Raw genomic sequence first — 12771 nt, 5'->3', positions numbered from 1 at the left:
TTACAACGGACACTTGGGTTCTCAGTATTGTGGGAAAAGGCTACACCCTTCCCTTTCGGGAGTTCCCGCCCCTCATCCCGCCCCGCCCTTCTTATTGTTCAGAAGAACACCTCCTGTTGCTAGAACAGGAGGTACAAGCCCTCCTTTCAAAGGGCACGGTGGAGTTGGTCCCAGAGCAGGAAAGGGGTCGAGGATGTTACTCAAGGTATTTCCTGATTCCCAAGAAGGATGGTCGTTTGAGACCAATCCTGGACCTGAGGATCTTGAATTGGTTCCTCAAGCAGGAAAAGTTCAAGATGCTGACCCTAGCACAGGTGCTTTTGGCGTTGAACAAGGAAGACTGGATGGTGTCTGTCGACTTGCAGGATGCTTACTTTCATATCCCGATACTCAAGTCACACAGGAAGTATCTCCGGTTTGTGGTGGGATCGCAGCACTATCAGTTTGCGGTCCTTCCGTTTGGTCTTACTTCAGCACCTCGAGTCTTCACGAAGGTGATGTCGGTGGTTGCGGCAGAACTCAGAAGGAAGGGGATAGCAGTATTCCCTTACTTGGACGACTGGTTGATCAAAGCCAAGTCCCCGGAGCTTGTGTCGCATCATCTGCAGTCAACAACCCAGTTGTTGTTCGACCTGGGTTTTTCGGTGAACGAGCCCAAATCTCACCTAGAGCCCTCTCAGCGCCTCCTGTTCATAGGGGCAGTACTGGATACAACATTGGGTCGGGTCTTTCCTCCGCCTCAGCGGATTCAAGATATTCAGGATTTGGTTCCAATGTTTCGAAATGGAGCGGTAGTTCCAGTCCTCAAGGTCCTTCGTCTGCTCGGTCTGTTTGCCTTCTGCATTCTGTTGGTCACGCATGCTCGCTGGCACATGAGGGCTCTTCAGTGGTGCCTCCGAAGGCAGTGGTCTCAACACAAAGGGGATCTAGAGAGTACTGTCAAGATCTCCAGAGATGCTGCTGTGGATTTGAAGTGGTGGATTGCAAGCAACAATCTTTCACAAGGAAAGCCGTTCCAGCAGTCGCCACCAGTGGCCACAGTCATAACGGATGCTTCCACTCTAGGGTGGGGAGCTCATCTGGGGGATCTGGAGATCAAAGGCCTTTGGTCTCCAGAGGAACAGATGTTTCACATCAATCTGTTAGAGTTACGGGCTGTACGTCTGGCTTTCAAGGCCTTCCTCCCTTCCCTTCGTGGTCAGTCGGTACAGGTCCTAACGGACAATACTACCACAATGTGGTACATAAACAAGCAGGGAGGAGTGGGGTCGTACCTTCTCTGCAGAGAAGCTCTTCGACTATGGTCCTGGGCAAAGGACCATCAGATTTGCTTGATAGCAAACCATCTGGCCGGAGTCTTGAACGTGCGTGCGGACAGTCTCAGTCGCCAATTCTCGGCAGACCACGAGTGGCGTCTCCATCCAGGTCAAGTCCGTTTAATCTTCCAGAGGTGGGGGTTTCCTCGGGTAGATCTGTTTGCCACTCGAGAGAACGCACATTGTCCGTTATTCTGCAGCCTCCAGTATCCGATGCAGGGAGCGTTGGGGGACGCGTTTCAAATAACCTGGTGCGGCCAGTTGCTTTACGCGTTTCCTCCCATACCCTTGGTTCCTCGAGTATTGAGGAAGATTCGCCAGGACCGGGCTCTAGTCATCCTAATAGCTCCGGATTGGCCAAGGAGGGTATGGTACTCCGACCTTCTCCAACTCTCAATGTGCCCTCCGCTCCGTCTCCCTTTCAGGGCAGACCTCCTCTCGCAGTCGCAGGGGCAGGTTTTACACCCCAACCTCCAGAGTCTGCACCTACATGCCTGGAGATTGAACGGGGCAACCTGAGTTCCTTCTCTCTCCCGCCTGAGGTAGTGGATGTTATATTAGCGGCCAGGCGACACTCCACTAAGTCTATCTACGCTAATAGATGGTCTAAATTTGTTGCGTGGTGTGGAGAGAGGCAGATTGATCCTTTGCATGCTCATCTATCGGACGTTTTGTCTTTTGCTCTGTCTCTAGCGCAGAAAGGTTGTGCAGTGGCTACCATTAAGGGTTATTTATCGGCCTTGTCAGCCTTCATATGTCTTCCAGACCAACCATCTTTATTTAAATCCCCTATTGTTATCAGATTCTTGAAAGGTCTTCTAAATGAATATCCTCCAAAGCCATTCGTTATGCCGCAATGGGATTTGTCCTTGGTCCTGACTTTCCTTATGGGGTCCCCTTTTGAACCTATGCATTCTTGCCCCTTAAGGTATTTGGTTTTAAAAACAGTCTTCCTGATAGCTATAACATCAGCAAGGGGAGTGAGTGAGTTGCAGGCCTTATCAGTAAAGCCCCCTTATACAACTTTTTATGGGGATAAGGTGGTGTTGAGGACCAAGGCTGCTTTCCTCCCGAAGGTTGTTTCACCTTTCCATTTGGCTCAGGCAATTACTTTGTCCACGTTCTATCCTCCGCCTCATCCTTCCAAAGATTGGATACGTGGGCAAGAGGAGAGGAAAGGCAGTCCACAAGAGAACACTATCCAGGTGGGTTGTTCTTTGCATTAAAATCTGTTACTCTTTGGCAAAGAAGGATCCTCCTGAGGGCATTAGAGCTCATTCCACCAGAGCTAAGTCGGCCACTTCGGCCTTGGCCAGAGGTGTTCCTGTGGTCGACATCTGCAAGGCCGCAACTTGGTCGTCCCTTCACACTTTTGCAAAACATTACTGTTTGGATTCTGAGGTTAGAAGGGACGGCCATTTTGCACGGTCAGTGCTGCAGGATTTCTTGGTTTGACCATTTAGGCACCCACCGCCGGGCGTGGTACTGCTTTGGGACTCTATTCATTAGGTGAGGAATCCACAGGTAGTTGTATCCATCAGAAGAACGAGTTACTTACCTTCGGTAACGACTTATCTGGTGGATACATTAGCTACCTGTGGATTCCTCACGGTCCCGCCCGCCTCCCCGTGGCCTTTCTGGTCTTACCAAGTAATCCTTGAGTGCGCTCCTCTTGGTCTTCGAGGGTGCAATAGATGTTGTATATATGTATACTTGTGTATATTTATCTGTGTATATATATATATATATATATATATGTATATATGTATATATCTTTGTGTATATACTTGATTTGTATATATATTTTAAAAAAGAGAGAGTTATATATATATATATAAAAAATTTACAGCTATTCATGCAATGTTGTGTATTTTACAATGTTATGGGATGTTGCCTTGCTCTTTCATTGCATTGCCTGGTTTTTCTCATGCACGTAAAAAATGATTGGTACTGATGTTGGCACGTCGTCGAGGACCTCTTATTGCCTGTATGACGTCAGACGGCGTCGCGTGGGCTAGAGTGACGTCCTCGTCGACGTGCAGAGACTAGGAAGAAGATTTCCGTCGAATGCTGGCGCCATGGGAGAATTCATTAGGTGAGGAATCCACAGGTAGCTAATGTATCCACCAGAAAAGTCGTTACCGAAGGTAAGTAACTCGTTCTTCTACACTAATAAGGGATAACTGGACCTGGCACAAGGTGTAGGTACCTCTGGTACCCACTACAAGCCAGGCCAGCCTCCTATGCCGGGGACTCAAGGGAATGCCCTGTTGATAGACTGGTCAGAGATATTTCTCTACGCCTTTTCACCGATTCCCCTGATACCAGCAGTAATCAACAGGTTTTACAGATCCAACGCCAGGATGATACTTATAGCCCCTCAATGGCCTCGGCAATACTGGTACACAGATCTCCTCCAGTTGTCAGAGCAACTGCACAGGAGCCTGCCGTGCAGACCGGATCTCCTCTGCAGATTAGGAGGAAAGATTCTTCATCCCAACATTCCCTCGCTGAGCTTGACAGCATGGCTCCTGAATTCCTGCAATATGGGCATCTAGGGTCTCACAGGAATGTATGAACATTTTAAAGGAGTCTAAAAGACCGTCTACGTGACGCTCCTACACGTTCAAGTGGAAGAGGTTCTACATGTGGTGCCGGCAGCACAATCATAATCCTATTTTGGCTCAGGAGGAAGTCATATTGCCTTACCTGCTACATCTGGCGAGGTCAGGTCTGCAGTTCTCCTCTATTAAGATACATTTATCTGCCATTATAGCTTATTGTAAATCGCCCTCTCAGAAATCCTTCTTTACCATGCCAGTAGTTAAGGATTTCTTAGAAGGCTTGGAGAAAGTCTTTCCACCTATTTGGAAACCCTCACCCCAATGAGAATTGAATGTGGTTTTATCTAGACTCATGGCTTCTCCGTTTGAACCCATCCACAAAGCTTCTTTGCAGCACCTTACGTGGAAGACAGCTTCACTGGTAACCATTACTTTGGCTAGGAGGGTCAGTGAAATTCAGGCTCTATCTTCGAGGGAACCTTTCACGGTTTTGCATGATAACAGAGTGGTTCTGAGAACTCATCCATCGTTCTTGCCTAAGGTGGTGTCGGATTTTCACATTAATCAGACGATATAGCTTCCAACAGTTTTCCCTAATCCTGTTACTCCGGCAGAGAGAGCTTTGCACTCCCTGGACCTTAAGAGAGTGCTCATATTTTACCTGGATAAGACTAAATCAATTAGACAATCTGATTGTCTGTTTGTTAACTATGAGCATATGAGGACAGGCGAGGCTGCCTCAAAACAAGCTATTTCCAAATGGATAGTTTCATGTATTTTGACTTCCTATCGATTGGCTAACAAGCAATTATCAGCCAGGCCTAAGGCTCACTCAACAAGAGGGAAGGCGGCTACTGCAGCCCTTCCTAAGAATGTACCCATCTCCAAGATTTGTAAAGCTGCCACATGGAGATCTGTACATACTTTTACCAGGCACTACTTTTTATATTCAGATGCCAAAGCAGACACACAAGTGGGTCAACCATCCCTAAGGAATTTGTTTGCATAGTGTAGCACTTTTTTCTGCACTTCTATCAGTCAGTCCGCAGAGGTAGGGGATGGGCTTACTAATCTATTCAATGTTTATGACTATTGATGAGGATCCCCTGGAAGAAAAGGATAAGTTACTAAACTGTAAATCCTAGTTCTCTTCCAGGGGTATCCTCATCAAAGTCATAAACAACCCACTCTCCTCCCCGGACACAATTCTTTTAGAAGTGCAGTGATTCCCATGTGTCTAATCTATTGAGCTTTATCACCGTAAAAAAGTACTGACCTAACTGTGAACCACCTGTCACCTCACTCTCACCCCTGAGGCATGGTGGGATACAGGAGGTGCTCAGGGTCTTAAAGGCACAGTGCCAACTTTTTGGTTTTACTGTATTGACATGCATGCAGCCTATTGGCTAATAATGCTCCTTTATTTTCAATGTAGTTTTTCTCTTTTAAAATGTGTTGCTTATACTTTCTATGACTTCTACTTGGGCTTCAGAAAGTATTAACTCTAATTGAAGGCTTTAATGTATGTTTTAAAAAAAAAACAAAAAAAGCAACTCCATAAAAAATAAAGCATTTTGAGCCTGTTTCTCAACATAGACTGCATTGCTATTTTACTCATGTATACATTATACTTGTATTGAAAGTATTTACTAAAATGTTATTTTTCATATATATTTCATACATATACATGTGTGTTTTGATATGCTCCGGGGTCCCCGCACTTGGGCGGAAATATTCATTGTTTATGACTTTGATGAGGATACCCCTGGAAGAGAACTAATATTTACAAGTAAGTAACTTATCCCTCTCTCCCCCCTTTTTTTGTTTTGTCATCCTGTCCTTATGTGCATTAGCATCATCTGGCAGAGGAGCAGAGGCACCGGTGACGGAGGGAGCTGCATCCCACAGGACCCAGGAGGCAGAGTCCACTGACGCTGTGGGCACTGGTGGGACGGAGGGCGAGGGGAGCACCACTGCGGAGGCTGGAGGGGACAATTCAGACACAGATATCTCCTCCGATGGAAGCTCCTTGCTGGTGGCGGACACTTCTGTGACCACCCCAGCTACAGGTACAGCCGCCACCCCCGTACCAGCACCGCCCTCCCAGCAGCCCCTCAGTGAGTTGCCCGTGCCCGCTCATCCAGGAGGGTGGGCATCTCCTTCGCCCCAGGCACCTCAGGCCCTGCCCCAGTGAGCCCTGCTGCCCTGAGTGAGGAGGCTATTGACCTCCTGAGATCCATCTCTGTAGAGCAGTCAACCACTGTGAATGCCATCCAGGGGCTGGGAGCCCAGATGCAACAACCTAATGCATTCCTGGAGGGCATTCACACTGGATTGGTGGCCCAACAGAGATCGATCCAGGCTCTGGCCTCCACTCTGATGGCAACCATTGTTCCTGTTACTACTGATCCCCCTCCAACTGCCATTTCTGAGTCCCGTTCCTCTCAACCTCAACCCATCCCAAGCACACAGCCGGGCGAGCATGCACACAAGACAACACCCAAGAGTGTCACAGGCAAACACAAGCACCACACTTCATCCCACAGGCACTCACACAAACACCATCCAGTTGCAGACACAACAACATCCACTATTTCCACTGTCTCCCCCTCCACCTCCCACCCAGTTATGTCCACACTCACACCTGCATGTACAACGTCTTCATCCACTATCTGCATCATCACAACCCCAAGCAGAACACACACCTCACTGGCAGACATCTCCACAACAGCCATGTACATGTCCTTTGTGTCCTCTCCCACTGTGTCTGTCCCCCCTCCTAAAGTACACAAACGCAAGCACTCAGCTACCCAACAGCCATCCACCTCACAACAGCATACAGCCCATGCACCTGCACCCAAATACAGCAGACAAACACCTCCTACAACCACTCCCTCATCCTCCACTCCCATTCCTTCTCCCTCTTTCCACCCCAATGTCCCTAAGAAACTTTTCCTTTCCACCATTGACCTCTTCCCTGTCCTCCCCCATCCTGCACATATGGCCAGGGTATCACAAACCCAGCCAATCACCTCAATGACACAGTCCATGGGCCCAGTTCCATCCGCACCTACTCATGGTGGAAAGAATTCCAGGCCACATATACTAAAGGTGAAGGAGCCTGCACCAGCCAACCGAAAGGGGAAGGAGCCTGCACCTACCATCCGAAAGGGAAAGGAGCCTGCCTCAGCAGGAAAGAAGGACAAGGAGCCTGCAACAGCAGGCAAGAATGGGAAGGAGCCTGCACCTGCCACCCAAAAGGGGAAGGAGCCTGCACCAGCAGGCAAGAAGGGCAAGGAGCTTGCACCACCAGGCAAGAAGGGCAAGGAGCCTGCACCAGCAGACAAGAAGGGCAAGGAGCCTGCACCAGCAACTGTCACGGAGCCCCCACCACCAACCGTGGTTGTGCAGCCATCCGAGGGTGCAGGGGCTGTGCAGGAGCCTCCCACCACCACCAGCACCACCACAGTGCAGCTATCTGAGGTTGCAGGGCCTGTGCAGGAGCCTTCCACCACCAGCACTACCACAGTGCAGCCGTCACCGCCGGCAGACGCAATATGATCCGGCCTCCACGGGCTGCTGTGCGGCCTGTCTACTCCAGAACCAGTGGGCAAGACACCCACTCGAGAGACTGTGGCCTATCACTCCCAAGGACCAAGCACAGGGCATGTTGCCCCCTCCAGAACAAGTGGGAAAGACACCAACTTGAGAGACTGTGGCCTATCACTCTCCAGGACCAAGCCCAGGGCATGTTGCACCATCCAGAACCAGTGGGCAAGACACCCACTCGAGAGACTGTGGTCTTGCACTCCCCAGGACCAAGCACAGGGCATGTTGCCCCCTCCAGAACCAGTGGGCAAGATACCCACTCAAGAGACTGTGGCCTATCACTCCCCAGGCCCAAGCACAGGACTTGTTGCCCCCTCCAGAACCAGTGGGCAAAACACCCACTCGAGACACTGTGGCCTATTGTAGGAGGCTGGACTGGCTTGTAGTGAGTACCAAGGGGTACTTGCACCTTGCACCAGGCCCAGTTATCCCTTATTAGTGTATAGGGTGTCTAGCAGCATAGGCTGATAGATAATGGTAGCTTAGCAGAGCAGCTTAGGCTGAACTAGGAGACGAGTGAAGCTCCTACAGTACCACTTAGTGTCATATGCACAATATCATAAGAAAACACAATACACAGCTATACTAAAAATAAAGGTACTTTATTTTTATGACAATATGCCAAAGTATCTTAGAGTGTACCCTCAGTGAGAGGATAGGAAATACACAAGATATATGTACACAATACCAAAAATATGCAGTATAGTCTTAGAAAACAGTGCAAACAATGTATAGTTACAATAGGATGCAATGGGGACACATAGGGATAGGGGCAACACAAACCATATACTCCAAAAGTGGAATGCGAACCACGAATGGACCCCAAACCTATGTGACCTTGTAGAGGGTCGCTGGGACTATTAGAAAATAGTAAGGTTTAGAAAAATAGCCCACCCCAAGACCCTGAAAAGTGAGTGCAAAGTGCACTAAAGTTCCCCAAAGGACAAAGAAGTCGTGATAGGGGAATTCTGCAGGAAAGACACAAACCAGCAATGCAACAACAATGGATTTCCAGTCGAGGGTACCTGTGGAACAAGGGGACCAAGTCCAAAAGTCACAAGCAAGTCGGAGATGGGCAGATGCCCAGGAAATGCCAGCTGTGAGTGCAAAGAAGCTGCTACTGGACAGTAGAAGCTTAGGTTTCTGCAGGAACGACAAGGGCTAGAGACTTCCCCTTTGGAGGACGGATCCCTCACGCCGTGCAGAGTCATGCAGAAGTGTTTTCCCGCCGAAAGACCGCCAACAAGCCTTGCTAGCTGCAAATCGTGCGGTTAGTGTTTTTGGACGCTACTGTGGCCCAGGAGGGACCAGGATTGCGTCAGGAGACAGAGGGGACGCCGAGCAAGACAAGGAGCCCTCTCAGCAGCAGGTAGCACCCGGAGAAGTGCCAGAAACAGGCACTACGAGGATGCGTGAAACCGTGCTCACCCGAAGTCGCACAAAGGAGTCCCACGTCGCCGGAGAACAACTTAGGAGGTCGTGCAATGCAGGTTAGAGTGCCGTGGACCCAGGCTGGACTGTGCACAAAGGATTTCCGCCGGAAGTGCACGGAGGCCGGAGTAGCTGCAAAAGTCGCGGTTCCCAGCAATGCAGTCTGGCGTGGGGAGGCAAGGACTTACCTCCACCAAACTTGGACTGAAGAGTCACTGGACTGTGGGAGTCACTTGGACAGAGTTGCTGGATTCAAGGGACCTCGCTCGTCGTGCTGAGAGGAGACCCAGGGGACCGGTGATGCAGTTCTTTGGTGCCTGCGGTTGCAGGGCGACGATTCCGTCGACCCACGGAAGATTTCTTCGGAGCTTCTAGTGCAGAGAGGAGGCAGACTACCCCCACAGCATGCACCACCAGGAAAACAGTCGAGAAGGCGGCAGGATCAGCGTTACAGAGTTGCAGTAGTTGTCTTCGCTACTTTGTTGCAGTTTTGCAGGCTTCCAGCGCGGTCAGCAGTCGATTCCTTGGCAGAAGGTGAAGAGAGAGATGCAGAGGAACTCGGATGAGCTCTTGCATTCGTTATCTAAAGTTTCCCCAGAGACCCTAAATAGCCAGAAAAGAGGGTTTGGCTACCTAGGAGAGAGGATAGGCTAGCAACACCTGAAGGAGCCTATCAGAAGGAGTCTCTGACGTCACCTGGTGGCACTGGCCACTCAGAGCAGTCCGGTGTGCCAGCAGCACCTCTGTTTCCAAGATGGCAGAGGTCTGGAGCACACTGGAGGAGCTCTGGACACCTCCCAGGGGAGGTGCAGGTCAGGGGAGTGGTCACTACCCTTTCCTTTGTCCAGTTTCGCGCCAGAGCAGGGCTAAGTGGTCCCTGAACCGGTGTAGACTGGCTTATGCAGAAATGGGCACCAAAAGTGCCCATGAAAGCATTTCCAGAGGCTGGGGGAGGCTACTCCTCCCCTGCCTTCACACCATTTTCCAAAGGGAGAGGGTGTAACACCCTCTCTCAGAGGAAGTCCTTTGTTCTGCCATCCTGGGACATGCCTGGCTTGACCCCAGGAGGGCAGAAACCTGTCTGAGGGGTTGGCAGCAGCAGCAGCTGCAGTGAAACCCCAGGAAAGGCAGTTTGGCAGTACCAGGGTCTGTGCTACAGACCACTGGGATCATGGGATTGTGCCAACTATGCCAGGATGGCATAGAGGGGGCAATTCCATGATCATAGACATGTTACATGGCCATATTCGGAGTTACCATTGTGAAGCTACATATAGGTAGTGACCTATATGTAGTGCACGCGTGTAATGGTGTCCCCGCACTCACAAAGTCCGGGGAATTGGCCCTGAACAATGTGGGGGCGCCTTGGCTAGTGCCAGGGTGCCCTCACACTAAGTAACTTTGCACCTAACCTTTACCAGGTAAAGGTTAGACATATAGGTGACTTATAAGTTACTTAAGTGCAGTGTAAAATGGCTGTGAAATAACGTGGACGTTATTTCACTCAGGCTGCAGTGGCAGGCCTGTGTAAGAATTGTCAGAGCTCCCTATGGGTGGCAAAAGAAATGCTGCAGCCCATAGGGATCTCCTGGAACCCCAATACCCTGGGTACCTCAGTACCATATACTAGGGAATTATAAGGGTGTTCCAGTAAGCCAATGTAAATTGGTAAAATTGGTCACCAGCCTGTTAGTGACAATTTGGAAAGAAATGAGAGAGCATAACCACTGAGGTTCTGGTTAGCAGAGCCTCAGTGAGACAGTTAGTCACTACACAGGTAACACATTCAGGCACACTTATGAGCACTGGGGCCCTGGTTGGCAGGGTCCCAGTGACACATACAACTAAAACAACATATATACAGTGAAAAATGGGGGTAACATGCCAGGCAAGATGGTACTTTCCTACACCTATCACTCCCCAGGACCAAGCACAGGGCATATTGCCCCCTCCAGAACCAGTGGGCAAGACACCCACTCAAGAGACTGTGGCCTTGCACTCCCCAGGACCAAGCACAGGGCATGATGCCCCCTCTGGAACCAGTGGTCTTGTTTCTGCTCCCGGATGAGGATACCTCTCCCCCCCAGGCGTCTGCCTATTTGCAAACTGATGCCCCTACAGTGTTCCCTCCATATTGATGCAGGTGACAAGTGGGGCCTTCGACTTTGCCCTGAAGCCATGTAGCCCACGCGAACTGAGGACTGGGCAGTGTCCCTTTTTCTGTACAGTTGTAGATATCTGTAACATTGGCTACATTATTTTTATGCTGTGTTGATCTTATTACAATCACTTTAGTAAATTTGTGTTATCCTTGCATTATTCAGCCGATTTAGGGGGATAGACTTGTTTTCTTGTGCATCTGGTTGTGTGTATGGTGTGTGTGTATGGGGTGTGTGTGGTGCGTGTGTGTGCCACTCTTGTTTTCCTCCCCCCCTTCCTTGTGTGCTAGGCGGCTGTACTCACCGTCGTCTTCTTCACCAGCATTGGTGTTCGTGGTGGAGCAGAACAAGAATATCATAGGAAAGACATGCAGTTCGGGTTCCATCGCGGCGTGGTTCTTCCCTGTGTCTGCAATGGTGAGTCCTTTCACTTCTGAGCTCTATTTCCGCCCCGGAAAAGGTGGTGGATTGTCTGGTCATAATATGGTGGACGTAACTTTGACTTCCACCTGGCTGTAGGTGGCTACCGCCGTTGTGCCTGTTGTTTCCGCCCTGGGGATCAGTGTGGTACATTGGCTGTCTTTTGAGATCTTTCAGCCAGGGTCATAATTTGGCAGTAGTTACCGCCAGCCTGTTGGCAGTATTATCGCCACTTTATTACTGACTGGCAGGATCGTAATGAGGGCCTAAGCCCCTCATTACAGGTTTGGCGGCCCGACTGTTGGCCTGCCAGATCCGTGGGGAGGAGACCGCCGCAAAGCTGGAGGTCTCCCCCCTGGCCTTATTACAATGTGTACACTGGGCTGACCAACAGAAACCTCCGTCTTGGGAGGTGTACGCCAGTCCGCCGTTGGAAACAGTGCAGTGAGCAACGAACAATGCAATCACACAGAGGGTGCCCCCCAGCTGTAGCAGACAGTGTGCATTCTGAGGGTGCTAGGCAGGGGGGCCCCCCAGCACTGGCTTTCTGTCAGCCTTTTCATGGCAGGGACCTCACCACGAAAAAAAGCTTGCAGAAAGGGAAGTTGATATCAGTACGGCAGCGCTGAACTCAGTGACCGTTGTGGCTGACCACGACTTTGACCGCCTCCACTGCATCAGAATCCGTGATCTTGGCAGTGGCGGGGGTCCCCTGGCGGTCTGACCGCCAGGTTTGTGATCTAGCGGTAAGACTGCCTGGGGTGCGCCAGTCTGACCGCCACCACGAGTTTGGCAGTCGCAAGTCTGCAAATCTCGTAATAAGGCCCTAAGTGATCAGGAATTTGGATGTCTTCATACCTTATAAGGGCAGAAGAAGTATTAGAGGTGCTACTAAGGGGCAGATTAAAGAGCCCATAGCGCCACCATAGCGACACCATAGCGTCATTTCTTTGACGCTAAGGTGATGCTAAAGTGGCATTTTCCTTGTGCCATACTTATAAAGTTGCATAATGCATGCATTGCGCCATATTGTAACCCCTTGCACCACATTATGCCTGCGCCAGGCATAATGTATGGAAGGGGCCGAAAAAACGGTACAAGGAAACCTAACAGATTTTCGTGCGCTATTTTTTTCGGCACTTTTAATGCCTGCTTAAAACAGGCATTAAAAAGGGGCTTCCATTATTTATAATGGGCCCCTATGTACTCTGCAGGAGTAGCTCCAAAATCCTGCAAAGTACATCAATAGTGTCAATAAATGACGTTAATGCC

The sequence above is a fragment of the Pleurodeles waltl genome, chromosome 8, assembly GCF_031143425.1.
Source record: "Pleurodeles waltl isolate 20211129_DDA chromosome 8, aPleWal1.hap1.20221129, whole genome shotgun sequence".
Classification (NCBI taxonomy): Eukaryota; Metazoa; Chordata; class Amphibia; order Caudata; family Salamandridae; genus Pleurodeles; species Pleurodeles waltl.
The sequence above is the reverse complement of the archived record's forward strand: the minus strand, read 5'-3'. Positions refer to the sequence as shown.